Below are 14,862 nucleotides of genomic sequence, written 5' to 3' on the forward strand. Positions count from 1 at the left end.
AAACTGTGAATGCAGCACTGAGAACGATCCCGACCGGAACGATCACGGAAACCAATGAGCTGATATACACTTCAGCATCAGTGATCCTAGAGATGCTTGGCTACAAGAGCAACCATGAGAGCCACGAGTTTCATTACCCACCATGGAAAAGACGGTTGGAGGCTAAGATCAAGGCGGCTCGGAAAGATGTGAGTCAATTGACGGAGACCCAGAGAGGTGTGAATAAAAGGCCAATACCCAAGAGGTACATGCAGATAACCATACCTGAAGCACTCGAAACTGCCAAACAAAGGCTCCAGGCCTTGTCCAGTCGCCTAAAGAGGTACACGAAAGAGAATGAGGCCAGAAGAATAAACAGGCTGTTCGCAACACAACCTGCGAAAGTGTACGCTCAGTGGCAGGGTTATGAAAAAGGGTATGAAAAACTGGACGGCACCAGGCCCGGATAACTAGCAACAAGGAAAGCGGCCAAATACCTCCAGCGGGTGAGGCAAATCCTCAGAAGCCAGCTCAATGGCAAGAACAAGACCCGGGCAATAAACAGCTATGCCCTGCCAGTGATCAGATATCCTGCAGGAATAATAAGGTGGCCAAAGGAAGATATTCAGACCACGGATGTTAAGACCCGAAAACTCCTCACCATGCATGGAGGGTTCCATCCCAAGTCCAGCACCCTGAGACTGTACACAAGCCGTAAGGAAGGAGGCCGGGGACTAGTGAGTGTGAGAGCCACTGTCCAGGATGAAACATCCAAGCTCAATGAATACATCAAAGAGAAGGCTCCAACGGATGATGTACTCAGAGAATGTCTCAGACAATGGGGAACAGAGGATGAGGTGCTGGAAGAGGGACAATCATGGGAGGAAAAGCCCCTACACGGGATGTACCACCGAACCATAGTAGAAGTGGCTGATCTCAAGAAGTCCTATCAGTGGCTAGAGAGGGCTGGCCTAAAGGACAGCACAGAGGCACTCATCCTGGCTGCTCAAGAGCAGGCCCTGAACACCAGAGCCATAGAGGCAGGGATATACCACACCAGGCAAGACCCAAGGTGTAGGTTGTGCAAAGAGGCACCTGAGACAATCCAACACATAACTGCAGGGTGTAAGATGCTGGCAGGGAAAGCCTACATGGAGCGCCATAACCAGGTGGCTGGCATAGTCTACCGAAACATCTGTGCCGAGTATGGACTGAAAACCCCAAGATCAAAATGGGTAACACCTCCCAAGGTAGTAGAGAATGACCGAGCAAAGATCCTGTAGGACTTCCAGATACAGACTGACAAGATGGTAATGGCCAACCAACCAGATATCGCGCTCATAGATAAAGGGCAAAGGAAAGCCGTTGTCGTGGATGTAGCGGTCCCGAGTGATGGAAACATCAGAAAGAAGGAACATGAGAAACTCGAGAAATACCAAGGGCTCATAGAGGAGCTGGAGAGAGCCTGGAAGGTAAAGGTGACAGTCGTGCCTGTGGTGGTCGGAGCACTCGGGGCAGTGACCCCCAAACTCGACGAGTGGTTGCAACAGATCCCGGGAACAACATCTCGGTCCAGAAGAGCGCAGTGCTGGGAACAGCACGGATACTGCGCAGATCCCTCAAGCTTCCTGACCCGAGCTAAAGATGGGGGAGAGACACCACCCATGAGGGGTGAGACGAGGATTTTTTTTATATATATATATATAGATATATTTACAAAAATGAAAATATTTTAGACAATCAGGGGTTTAACTTCACCATTTTTGGATTTTTTTTTTCAAAATCGCTGAAATTTCACATTTACCGTTCAAATACTAAGTAGAGACGAGCGGTGAGGCACGAGCCAGCTGAGCCTCACCATGGATTGCGCAATCACTATGCTAACTGTGCTGGCTTGCTCTGCAATGAGACCGCATTGCTGTCCCTCTGCATATCGCTATTAAGGTCATCAAAAGCTTTTAGTATACGAACTAAATTTCTACAGTTTAGCTGGTGTATATAATGTAGTCACTGTACATTATAAACACTGTACTATAGTGTTTATTTTATTTTATTTTTATTAAAACTGTGTGCATAGGTGAGGCACACAGTTCTCCTGCCTCATGACAGGATTGGTAATTATAGATTCTTCATGCGACTCCCTGGCTGCAGAATAACAGAATTAGTGACAGAAAGCTACAGTAAACAGTTGGCAAGTTAAGTGCAACCACCCAGTCATTTTTTCGTGTTGCTTGGCCTTATTTTCAGAATGGTGGATGACATATCTAAATTGAAGGACTTTTCTAAACTGGACTTTCAATCGAAGCAGGAGATAATAATTAAAGGAAGACCAACACCGCACCGTATAGCTCACAAATGGCGAAGGATGAATGTAAATCTCCTGGACAGCTTCTCAGCTTTTTGGCCAAGAAGGATCTCATTGAAACTATTCCTGAAGCGACAAAGTTGCTCCAGCTCGTGCTCACTGTTCCAGCTACGACAGCATCAGTGGAGTGGTCATACTCAGCACAAAAGACTAAAAACATACAGTTGGAACAGGATGGATCAAGGCAGTGATCTCCATTGAGACAGAGTGACTTGGACTTCATTTATAAGTAAAGGTAACTATGCTGCAGTTTGTATACAGTATATAAAGAATGCTGACATGACATTTTAAACAAAACACGTGAACTGTTGCCAATCAAATGGTGAATAAGCTACTCTGTGGGGTTCATGTTTGTAAATCTGACTGTGATGACATCAGTGGCCACCAGCCATGAACCTCACCGCACGTCACTGGTCAGAGCGTTAACGGAACTGTGTGGCCTATTGATACGCATCTGTTTCTTAATTATTGTGAACATCAACAACACATAAATGAGCATCGTTTATTATTCATAACAACAGGGGATGTTCAATTCTACTTGTTTTCCAGCCATATATCTTGAGTAACCGATACCAATATTTTTAAATACGTAAAATGTACGCAAATAAGAGGAATGACAATTCATTTGTTGCTCATTTTATAATAGAGACATTCACTTAGAAATGAAAAGAAACTCACTCTGATTCATTGTTAGTGAATAAACAACAGTGGAACACCTAACTGACAACTCTGTGAATTTTAGTTCAACTTAAATTGAAGAGCAAAATATTACAGGTCACACCATTAACTGTATGAAAATAGGACTGGGTGAAACATTAGAAAATTTGTCACGCGATCGATGTAATTCATATAAGGCGATGTGGATAAATATTTTTTAATAAGAAAAAATTATTAAAGAGATTTTAGATCAAATCTAATAAAAACATCCATGTTGAGGAAAAATACCATATTAAAAGTGACTGAATGTGCAAATAATATTAATACAGATAATTGTGCGAGTTCAGCAATGTCAATTCTTTCCACTTCTTCTCTCTGCGCAATTCTTGTGGCATACGACTGTTTTCGCCGGCTGAGTACTCCCCCTGATGAATCATCACAGCCTCATGACTAAAGCGGAGTCAATCCAATTGTAAACACTTGAAAACTGATGCAAATGGGAGAAAAAGTCAACAGTGGCTGTGATGGATGGTAGGAATATGTCGCTGCTACTTTATTTTCATGAGCTACAAACGCATTGGAAGAGTAACAAAGGCACCGAAGTGCAGGTCCTTCAAAATAGATCGGTAGAACGTGTTGCACAGTCTTGCTTTTTTCCATTATCCATAAAAGTAAATGACACATCCAAAAGGCAAACAGAACACAATTTGGTCGTCGCTCCGTTCAGCCTAAATGTTGGGGAAATTGCATTGTTAAGGGCATTAAAGTAAGGGGCCCGGCCAAGTCGTTGGCTTGCTGTGTGGAGTGATTCACGGTGAATTATAATCTCTTTTATAGGTCAGCGAATCGATTAGCATGCTGAGCCTTACACATTTATCACAGATACTATTCGACCATAACAAAACACTAAAGGGTTTATTGCTAGCTGACGCCGCAGAATTTATCACACGCTAAATATTTGTATTGGTATTTGGGGCTTTTTGTAAAGCGTATGCCACTATGAGCTTTCTCCGTCGGGTGTCCGGGCTCTCCCTTAGAGATAAGGTGAGAAGCTCGGTCATCCGGGAGGGGCTCAAAGTCGAGCCGCTTCTCCTCCACATCGAGAGGAGCCAGATGAGGTGGCTCGGGCATCTGATTAGGATGCCCCCGGGACGCCTCCCTCGTGAAGTGTTTCTGATGAATGAAGAGAGTCTAAGTTTTCTAACGCTATATTGAATGTTTATGTAGTCATAAAATTCAATATTGAGTGAAAAATGACAAAAACCCCGGCATTGGAGTGACAACATTTTTTGCTCATCTGGCTGTGAATGAGTTAATTGGGGGGAGCACAGATAGATAAAGATGTACTGTAATTATTGACAGGACGGACGGACAGAGGGAGGGGGAGAGAGAGAGAGAGAGAGAGAGAGAGAGAGAGAGAGAGAGAGAGAGAGAGAGAGAGAGAGAGAGAGAGAGAGAGAGAAAGCGAGATAGAGAGAGATGGATGGATGGATGGATGGATGGATGGATGGCTGGATGGATGGAGAGAGAGGGAGACAGAGGGAAACAGAGAGAGATAGAGAGACAGAGAGGCAGGTAAGGAGGGAAGGAAGTCAGGAGGGAGGTAGGGAGGTCGCTAGCTAGATAGCTAGATAGATATTTTTTGGTACAACCTTATTTTTCTCTTTTTTTCCTCATTACTTTCACAGGTCTCAAGAAAACTATGCTCGGTGATTCACAGCCAGCCTCAAAAACAAATCATGCGTGTGGTGTGTGTGTTTTCCGCTTTGCGTGCTCATTGGCACCACAAACGTCTCCTATGGGTCAAGGTTATCCCTTCTTGCAACGCATCAAGGGAGCTTGTATGTGACAGTTAAAGGCTGACACTTGACAACGTAACACTAACGGGCCTCATCGTTCAGCCACATAATGTGAGCCTATCATTGTGGGCTTTTCATCCACTCCCCAGTAAGATTAAGTGCAGTGAAACACTCTTGAGGTCTCAAGGATACTGCCGGATTGGCACTTTATAAAGGAAACCGGTGTCCCGAATGCCCTTTATGGGCAAAGAAAATGCTAATCAGAAATGGTTTAACTCGTTTGTGCTGCGAAATATATTTTAATAATGCAAGACCAGCGAAGCAGGGCACTGAGGTACACAAATGGATAAAATGACATCACAATAAACAATTGACAAGGCTTCACATCACCCTGCCAGTCACATTGTTGGTTTATTTCCCATTTAGAGACATTTCGGAACCTGAACTGTGATGAGCTTCCAAGGAAATATGAACTTTGTTTTTGTCACATTTAAAATGAGTTGTTTTACATTTATTTACACATGAGATTTTTTTGTTCATTTTGTTACAGTATACACCTCAGTCTTCTGACATTTTTTATTATGCTTAGATTATCTTGTTTTTTATCCTCCACCCCCCACAACCATCCCCTTTCAAATTGCTGCTGTGGAAATTTCCCCATTGTGAGACGATTGAAGGCTTTCTTATTCTGAAGATCGAACGGACTGTTGAATTGAACTGGCTGACAGGAAAATTGAACCATAGATGGATTCGTATGTCCCCAAAGGGATTTTTGATGTTGATTTCTCAATGGAATTGGAAATGTTGATTTAAGAGCACATCCGTTTTTTTAATTACTTTGATCGATACACCACGCACAATGTGGATTTTACCAGATGTTATAACTTGTGGTGATTTTTATTGAGTTTCAGACACACACACACCACACACGCACACACAAAAAGACCTTGTTTCTGAACTGACATGTAACTCAAACAGTATACAAACAGAGTAAAACAGAGAACAGAACCTGAATCAGTGCAAAACATTCACCAAGAAAGTTAACTGACAAATTATATGGAGTAAGATAAAAGGCCACTCGACGCGCCACAACTAAATTCACACAGAGCTCAGCCCGTTCTGAGGGCGCGATCCTGTCTTACATTCATCAGCCTCCCACAAAAGTGGGTTTAAGGAGATAAGTGGCTTCTTTTGATGGAAATTGAGCCCAGAGTGTTGAAGGGGAAAAAACCAATAGGTGCTCATTTTCTCTTGTGGTGGAAGCGCGTAATACATTGAGACTTCAGCAGGCACATCACTTAATAACGACAACATCACAGACTCAGTATGTATCTATATATGAAGTGTATTTTTGACAGGATTGTATCTCACACAGACTGTCATCCAATTGTCACTTGGAAGTGGCTTTGGATCTTCAGTCGGCCTGCCATGCAATTCATAGGCGAAGAAAGTCAAATCTAGGGACCAATATGTAAAAAAAAAAACAGAAAGGCTTTACACATTTTTTGAAATTCAACGGCAATTTTGCACTAATTCAATGTCATATTTGCAAAGAAAGGACTATAGATACCCGATACAGTTTGCATGCAATCCATTAAGACAAGGGTGCCAAAGTAATGTTTTGTATATTGTAGTTCCGGTTTTCTCTCGGGGGCCATTACGAATTTGGGGAAGCCATTAACTCATTCACTGCCAGATGGGCAAAAATGTGTCCACTCCAGTGCTTTTTGTCATTATCACTGGAATTCCAGGACCCATAGAATATGGAATTTCTGGACTAGATAAACATTCAATGCAGCGTAAGAAACCTTAGACTCTCTTCTTTCATCAGAAGAAATGAGTTATTTCCTAAATTATATGGGTCTGGAGTTATACGAGCTTGACATGAGGGTGGCAGTCCAAAATACAATGTAATATGTACATACATATTGGTTTATATTGCGATTTTAGCTGAAGGTGGAATAAAGTGCAAATAAAAAGGGACATGCTGCCCCTTGTGGAAGGAGAAACAATTGCCAGAAGTCAGGCCAGCATTTTATCAACACCCGAGCAAGAAAAAACAAAACCCAAACTAATTTGGGAATGGTGCTCAACGTGATACTTTCAATTCCCGAATATATTTCTGAATGGCAGTGAATGAGTTAAAATGTTTCCTCTCCTCCACATATTACATATAGTGCGGCAAACAAATTAACGGATAACTAATTTTCAAACTTGAAGTCAAAAATAATTATCGTTATTGTGGTTTACATGGGACAATTTGAAATTTTGGTTCGGACTTTAGAAAGCATCATGGAATTTTGCAAGTTTGATTTGCTTCGCGGGCAGAATAAAATAATGTGGCGGGCCAGATTTGGCCCCCGGGCCTTGACTTTGATACCTGTGCATTAAAAAGTACATTTGCAATAATATGCCCTCTTGAAGGCGGGTTGAGTCATTTCTTTGCCCAGAGGAGCGTCACAGAGGTACGGCGGTCACGACAGGCAAGAAACTAGTTGCTATGTAGCCCTAGCCTGCAGCCCACATCGCAACATATCCACAAGGCCCTGTAGAACACTACAACCTACACGGAGAGCTGCCGTCTGAAAACTTCACCGGCTATCTCAACATACTGCATGACAACAACAACAAAAAAATCACCGTTTTTTGTTTGCCAGTGAGCATTAACTGGAAAACTGTTAAGGTGACCTCTTGCGGGTTTCCAACTCAATCTGAAATTAATCTACAATCACCCAAATAATTGATTTTGAAAGACTTATTTTACACTTAAATCGAACACAACAGTATCAGTGGTTGACTTCCAATTTGTAGGCATTTCAAATCACATTTTCCAAAAAAAGAGCAAGAACCCACGTCATTCAATCCTTCAGTAATTCTAAATCACGAGTGTTATTAAATATCACTTAATTGGACCAAAAATATTATTTTCTTGTCTTCATATCTGTCAACCTTGGCTAATAGTGTCACGTTTTGCGAGGTGGTGATGGCGGGTTCGGATCCCAAAAAGCAGGCAGGAGGGAGCAGGAGGTTGTTTGACAAATTGTATTAAAATAGAGTCAGCAGGAACAAAATGTAAAACATCAAAATGATCTGAATGGAAAAAATACAAAGTAGCAAAAGAAGACCAAAAGTAAAAGCCCGCCAAGGTTAAACAAACACGTACACGATGCATGCTGCAACCAAGCAGCAAACAAACAATGAATCGGCACCGGATGATCGTGCCAGGTGTCTTTTTAAGTGTCATTGATTATAACGACCAGCACCTGCGAGGCTGCCGGCAGGGCTGACGTCGCTACCCGCTGGTCGCCAATCTGATCGGGACGACCAGCACCTGTGCAGGTGCAGGCGAGGCCGACAGCGCCCCCCGTTGGTCGCCAACCAGATCATGACAGTACCCCCCCTTCAAGGGGCTGCTTCCAGAAGTCCCAACAGTCTCCCAAAAGGTCCACTCGCCAGGGAACGGTCGGTGGAGAGGGCAACCGCGGCCTCTCCAGCACACGACGGGCGGCGGCCTGATGGGAACGGGACTCGGCCTGGGGTGGACGAAGACGCGGCACGGATCGTCGTGGGCGTGAGTGCGATCCCTCTCGCACGTTCACGCGACGGCGCATGGCTCTGCGTGGACGTCGACTGCCAGGCGCAGAATGGCACCCCGTACGGCCGTATGGGACCAGGTCTCGGCCGGACGCCGACGTGGGCGTGAACTGCCCGGCTCCGGGGGAACGAGACGGGTCCAGAGCCGCTCCGGGATCCAGCGGTGAGTGGGGTCTCGGACTGACATTGACGCGGACGTTGCACGGCTCGTCGTGGATGAGACTCAATCCGTCATGCACGACGACAGCGTGGCTGGACGTGGGCGTGCAATGCCAGTCACCCAGGGTCACCCTGGACGGCCACCTGGAAGGAGGTCTCGGCCGGACGTTTACGTGGACGTTGCGGCTCGTCGAGTGACGCAATTCAAACTCGACGAGGCTTGCGCTAACGTGGACGTAGCATTGCCAGGCACAGGGTGGAAATGAGACGGGTCCGATGTACCTGCGGGATCCGATGGTAGGCCGATTCATTCTGTCACGGTTTTGCGAGGTGGTGATGGCGGGTTCGGATCCCAAAAAGCAGGCAGGAGGGAGCAGGAGGTTGTTTGACAAATTGTATTAAAATAAAGTCAGCAGGAACAAAATGTAAAACATCAAAATGATCTGAATGGAAAAAATACAAAGTAGCAAAAGAAAACCAAGTGTAAAAGTCCGCCAAGGTTAAACAAACACGTACACAATGCATGCAGCAAACAAGCAGCAAACAAACAATGAATCGGCACCGGATGATCGTGCCAGGTGTCTTTTTAAGTGTCATTGATTATAACGACCAGCACCTGCGAGGCTGCCGGCAGGGCTGACGTCGCTACCCGCTGGTCGCCAATTTGATCGGGACGACCAGCACCTGTGCAGGTGCAGGCGGGGCCGACAGCGCCCCCCGTTGGTCGCCAACCAGATCATGACAAATAGCTGCCTCATAAATGATTACAATTCCCGTGTAAAAGTTTTAGTATGCCGTACATTATTTGAAAGGATAAAAAACGCTAACTCAAGCGGAAATGCAGACAGCTTACCGCGCATGTGCACGTTATGCTTTTATCAAACCAACCATCTTCTTTTCCTTTGGGATTTTCCGTTCAGGGGTCGCCACAGCGAATCAGTGTCCTCCATCCAATCAGGTTTTGTGCATCCTCTTCTCTTAATACCAGCTACCTTCCTCTTTGATGTTGTCCTCTTTGACAACATCCATCAACCTCCTCTTTGGTTTTCCTCTCGGTCTCCTGCCTGGCAGTTGAAGGCTCAGCGTCCTTCTTCCAATATAGTCACTCTCTCTTCTCTGGATATGTCCAAACCATCTCAGTCTGGCTTCTCGGACTTTATCAAACCGACCATACGCCGCGATAAAAAAAAAATATGATTGAGTATTACTTTTACTGGTTTGCTGTAACAGGAGTAGTGATCGGCGCCAGCATTGCTGTTGGCTACCAGCTGTTGAGAACAACTGGATTTCATCCAAAATGGTTTTTGGAAGATCGGTTCACAATATATTTTTTCCCGTATAAAAGTTGTAGTATGTCGTACATTATTTGAAATGAGAAAAACATAAAATACGGGGAAAACGTATAATTCGCCAGGTATTTGTCTTTGTCAATCTATTCATGACAGCGACCAATCATGACCAGAAAAACAGTTCAATAATCCACCACTAGATGGCAGATGTTACAATTAAAAATAGTGTAGTTGTACACTTGAGCTGAACATTTAGTTATTTACTAAAGTACAGTCAAACCTTGGCTACCGAACTTAATTGGTTCCCAGACAGAGTGTGTAAGGCGAAAAGTGTGTATCCCAATTTTTTTTTCCCATAGGAAACCTTTAAAATTAGAATAATCTATTCCCAGGTGTCCATAAAATATAATTTTCAACTAAATAAGCCTTTAAACTACACACAACATACCTTATTCTATGTATAATAAATGTGCTATTGTATTGTATTGAAAGAAATGTACTGCACTATATAATAAAGTCACTTTATTTAGATTTGTGATGGTCATTGATGGCTCTTAATTGACACCTGTTGCTTTCCGACTTGTAAGATCTTACGAAACTGAGGCATCACATTATCATTCATCATGTTGATGTTTCTCATAGCCTTTTTCTGGATTGAACTGTTCAATAAAAGCCTGCACATCAACTGCTGAATGGCCTGCTTCTGCTTGTCCTCTTGAAGGCAAATCAAATCCTCTGTGTTGAGGACCTCATTATGGTCAGCAACAAGCTCCTCAATGTCATCTGCATCCACTTCGAGTCCCATAGGTGCTGGCAGAGATTTTATTACAACAAAAGGCGCGGTTCCAATGATTCCACGGACCCGGAATAAAACGCGACAAAAGAAGGTGGGCGGGGGGAATCCGTCCAGCCTGTCAAGCTAGGCAAAATAAAATGGCACACATGCGATCCCGGAAAGCAACAAACTTACGCGATCGCAGCTAACAATCACCTCAGGCAAAGCAAACTCTTGGACTTGCCAGCACAAGACACAGCGAGGAGCGAGGCGTCGTAATCATGTCACCGGTGAGGTGACAGTGACTCGTTGAAATGTCCCAGTATCGGTGATTAGGGGATCAACACGCACACCTCGTTCGTGTTTCGCAATGATCTCCTTCTTCTCCTCGACTGTAATTTTGCTTTGTGTCTTCTTCGGCTGGCGGAGGTCGGGGGCGGCGGCCCCGCCCCAGCTGTCAACTCGCACGTGACATTTTCGGTGTCATTAGTCACGTGAAATCATCGACTAAATAACACCATTGTGTCAAGCTTTTTGCGAGGGATGCTAGCAATGGTGGACGGTACCGGGCTCTTTCTTTGTAGAATGGTAGTAGAAAGTTACTTCCAGGGAAGTGACACACAGCGGAGATGTGTCAGGCTGAGATCACATGATAGCCGCGGTGCGCACATGTGGCACCACAAACGCACACCACGTTCGTGTTTCTCAATGATCTCCTTCTTCTCCTCGACTGTTATTTTGGTTTGTGTCTTCTTCGGCTGAACATGAGCCTGTGGTGGTATGTTTTTTGGTCCTATTACGGCAAAAGTATCGTTGAAGACAATCGACGTGTGCACTCATGGAAAGGGGGTGTGGAAAGGTAGGCCGGCTGGGATGCTGTTCGGTCGTGTGCTTTTGTGTTCTTCCGCCGAAGATTACTCCGCCAGCCGTGGTGGGGGGTGCGTATCGCGAAAATAGTGTGTATGCCAAGGTTTAATTTTCATAAATGTAACGTTCGTAAACCGAAAAGTTCATCAGGCAAGGTGTTCGTAAACCGAGGCCCCACTGTACAACCAAGGGGCATCATTTCTCTGATGGGTAAAATGTTTAAAGTTAATGACCACAATTGCATTTATGTATTTTCTTTTTGCCAGTAATAAGCTTCTACATATAAGTGTCAAGTCTTTGTCAATCAGCATGTCAGGAGGGCCTTAGGGAGATTCACAAATCTGATTATGTGAAATTGCTTCGTCTGTAGGGATTCCCTTTTGTGTTGTAGATACAATATCACAAATCTGTCAGGCTTCGCAATACTTTGGTGTTTCTCAAGCAGTGCCATTGTTTTATCATTGATTTGTGTCAAAGTCGTTTTGCATATTTTCACGTTTTGGTTCTACTGCTACACAATACACACCAATTCATCTGTTCTCCAGGTGTATATAAAGTAATTCAATCGAGAATAATCACCCAGGTAGTTGAAAAAATATGACTTGTATCTTAATAAGATATTCAGGTAGCATTTGCCCTTGAGCAAAGACGTGGATAAAGTTGAGAAGCACTCACTGTGTTGCTAGTTTAGAAAGGTAGAAACAAGTAAAAAAAACACAGATCATAATATCGTACTCACCTTTTCCTTGGGTGATTCTTCTCCTTCCGGCCCTTCCAAATCGTCAGCTGCGTTGCTCCATTACACCTCGCAGGAAGAAGGAACAAGTTGAAGCAAGGACGCGCGCAGCCACAGGTTGCTTGAAGCTTAATCGACAACGTGACCCGGCTGCAAACGACATGCGTGGGAGGTTTCGCCAGATGCCCCCCGCTGGCCCTTCGCCGATGCGGAATCCATTCAGTGGCTCTGAAAGTTTGTGAACCGTTCGGATCGTGATCGTCATCTGTGATTATGCATTTTTGTGCTGTACTGGACCCCCCAACTCTTACCCCCACGGACCCCTCCCGAGCGAAGAGAGACAAGCGTCCAATTAGGCCCACTCGGGATGAGGTGGGAGGAAGGAATCAGCGGGGGACTTGGAGTCGTGTCCGTGATGCAATGCGGGTAGCGTCGGCGCCGCGTCCTGCAGCTTTCTCCATTGCTGTCGCCCCGTTCGTTCACCGTGGAGCGGCTGTGTGCATTTGTCTTAATTTCTGCATTGTCTGCAGAGACAAGGGAGGGGAGGAGGAGGAAAACCATGCGTATATTCACCCTTGCTGCTGATTTCATCTACTCTCTCACCAATGTCATTTGTGGAAGTGAAGCGAAGCCCACCACTTTCTGCAACACTTCAAAATAGATATTTCTCGAATAACAGAACCAAATGAAACAAATGTACAACAAAACAGATTTTGCTCCGACGAGCCAAAAATTAATAATACAAATATATTTCATTTTAAGCGCCTTTCAAAGCTCTCAAGGACACTTTACAGTCACAAACAAGCATAGGTAGTATAATAAATAAAACACAATCACAAATAGAATACAATATATAAAATACAGTTATAAATAGAAACAAAAGAAAGACCTACACAGAAAATAGGATTTTAAATAGGTGTGATTTGAGATGGGATTTGAAGGTGGGACGAGAATCGATGTTACGAATGTTGGGAGGAGGTGAGTTCCAGAGTTTGGGGGCAGAGCAGCTGAAAGCCCTGTCCCCCATCGTGCTGAGACGGGTGGAGGGAGGACGAGGATCTGAGGGAACGAGAGGGAATAGAATTTTGAAGAAGGTCAGATAGGTAAGGGGGGCAAGGTTATGGATAGCTTTAAATGTATAAAGAAGAATTTTAAAGTTGATTCTATATTTGACCGGGAGCCAGTGGAGCTCTTGGAGGACAGGGGTGATGTGGTGAAAGGATGAGGTTCTGGTGATGATCCGGGGTGAAGAATTCTGGATGAGTTGAAGTTTGTGGAGAACTTTCTAAGGGACACCAAGGAGAAGTTAATTGCAATAGTCAATCCGAAGAACTATGAACAAGGATAGCAGTGGTGTGAGCGGTGAGAGATGGGCGAAGACTGATATTGCGTAGGTGGAAGTAGTGACCGCTAATAGCAATCAAAACAGTAAGATGATTGATTGAAAGTTCAAAAAAATGCAACGGGATGAGAATGATGTAATCCGATGGTGGCAGAAAATCGAAGGTTTTGCCGGAGATCAGCGGCAGCACAACACGCAGGCGTACACTCAAACACACTGAGGTGTGTGGATAGGCCTGAATTCTGATTGGTTAAAGCACAGGTGTCAAGGGTCAGGGGCCAAATTTGACCCACCACATCATTTTATTTGTCCCATGAAAGCAATTGAAATTCCATGATGCTTGCTATATTCTGAACCAAAATTTCAAGTTGTCCCATGTAAACCACAATAACAGTCTTTATTTTTTACTTTGTTGTGGGCTCTATATGTAATATGGAGAGGGGACTAAACATTGTAATGGTTTTCCTTAATTAATAACAGCCACCGAGAGGAAGCCGTAACGACAATGTGTCCGATGGCAAAAAATGAGTTTGACACCCTCGTGTTAAAAAAGCAGTCCCATTGCTCATTTTTGTGTTAACAGAAACCAAGATATCAAAACCTATTGTATTTGAAATCGTATATAGTTGCTCATTGAAGCCGCCATTTTGAAGATGTCACTCTTGTGAGAGTTTACATTTGTAAGAATGTTACATGATTCAGCCAATTTCTGTCAAGTTGGTTTGCTAAGAATAAGTCAGTGTTCAGCAAAGAAAAATCATATTCAACTTCATTATACGTACAAAAGCCACAGAATCAACAATGCACACAAAAGCCGTCATGTACTTATCAGGATGTGAGCTGATATGGATCATTTTGTAGATCCCTTTTCACATCAATAAGTTGATGTCCAACATTTTTAATCTTCGTTCCTACTCCTCGGATGACCGCTGAATGTCAGCCGTGGTTCGCACACATTTGAATGTTCAAATCCATGAGTATCTCCTCTGATCAAGAACAGCACTGCCATGAGATCTAAATTTAGGCATTACGTATACATTTCAATAATCCACAAACAGCTTGGAAGAGGCAGCGGAGCTCAGTCAACATCCAAACTAATGATAAGACAAACACACGTGTCGAAAATGAGGATGGATGGCACACCCCCGAGTGTTTTGTCCTGGTGCCTTGGTTTTTTTTTTTTTTTTTTTTTGGGCGGCTGTGATAGCTCTTCAACCTGACAATCACATTGTATCTTCGCTGTCTTCCAGCTGTGGCACCTGAGACAAAACAACCTGATGGATGACTAATAATAAATTGC

At 44.0% G+C, this 14,862-nt stretch overlaps 1 protein-coding gene across 1 annotated transcript in view; it reads right to left on the reverse strand.

Annotated features, from left to right (window-relative positions):
• clcn2a (chloride voltage-gated channel 2a) overlaps positions 1–12,714 on the reverse strand; it is an 83,373-nt gene extending 70,659 nt beyond the window's left edge. Inside the window, exons 1-2 of the mRNA XM_089007581.1 lie at positions 12,532–12,714; positions 12,224–12,448 (exon numbers count right to left, since the gene is read on the reverse strand). The gene's annotated coding sequence lies outside the window, so the exon portion shown is untranslated. The remainder of the gene's footprint in view (positions 1–12,223; positions 12,449–12,531) is intronic.
• Between the last annotated feature and the right edge of the window lie 2,148 nt (positions 12,715–14,862).

Source organism: Hippocampus bargibanti, linkage group LG11 (genome assembly GCF_051943395.1).
Source record: "Hippocampus bargibanti isolate YZ-2025 linkage group LG11, ASM5194339v1, whole genome shotgun sequence".
Taxonomy (NCBI): Eukaryota; Metazoa; Chordata; class Actinopteri; order Syngnathiformes; family Syngnathidae; genus Hippocampus; species Hippocampus bargibanti.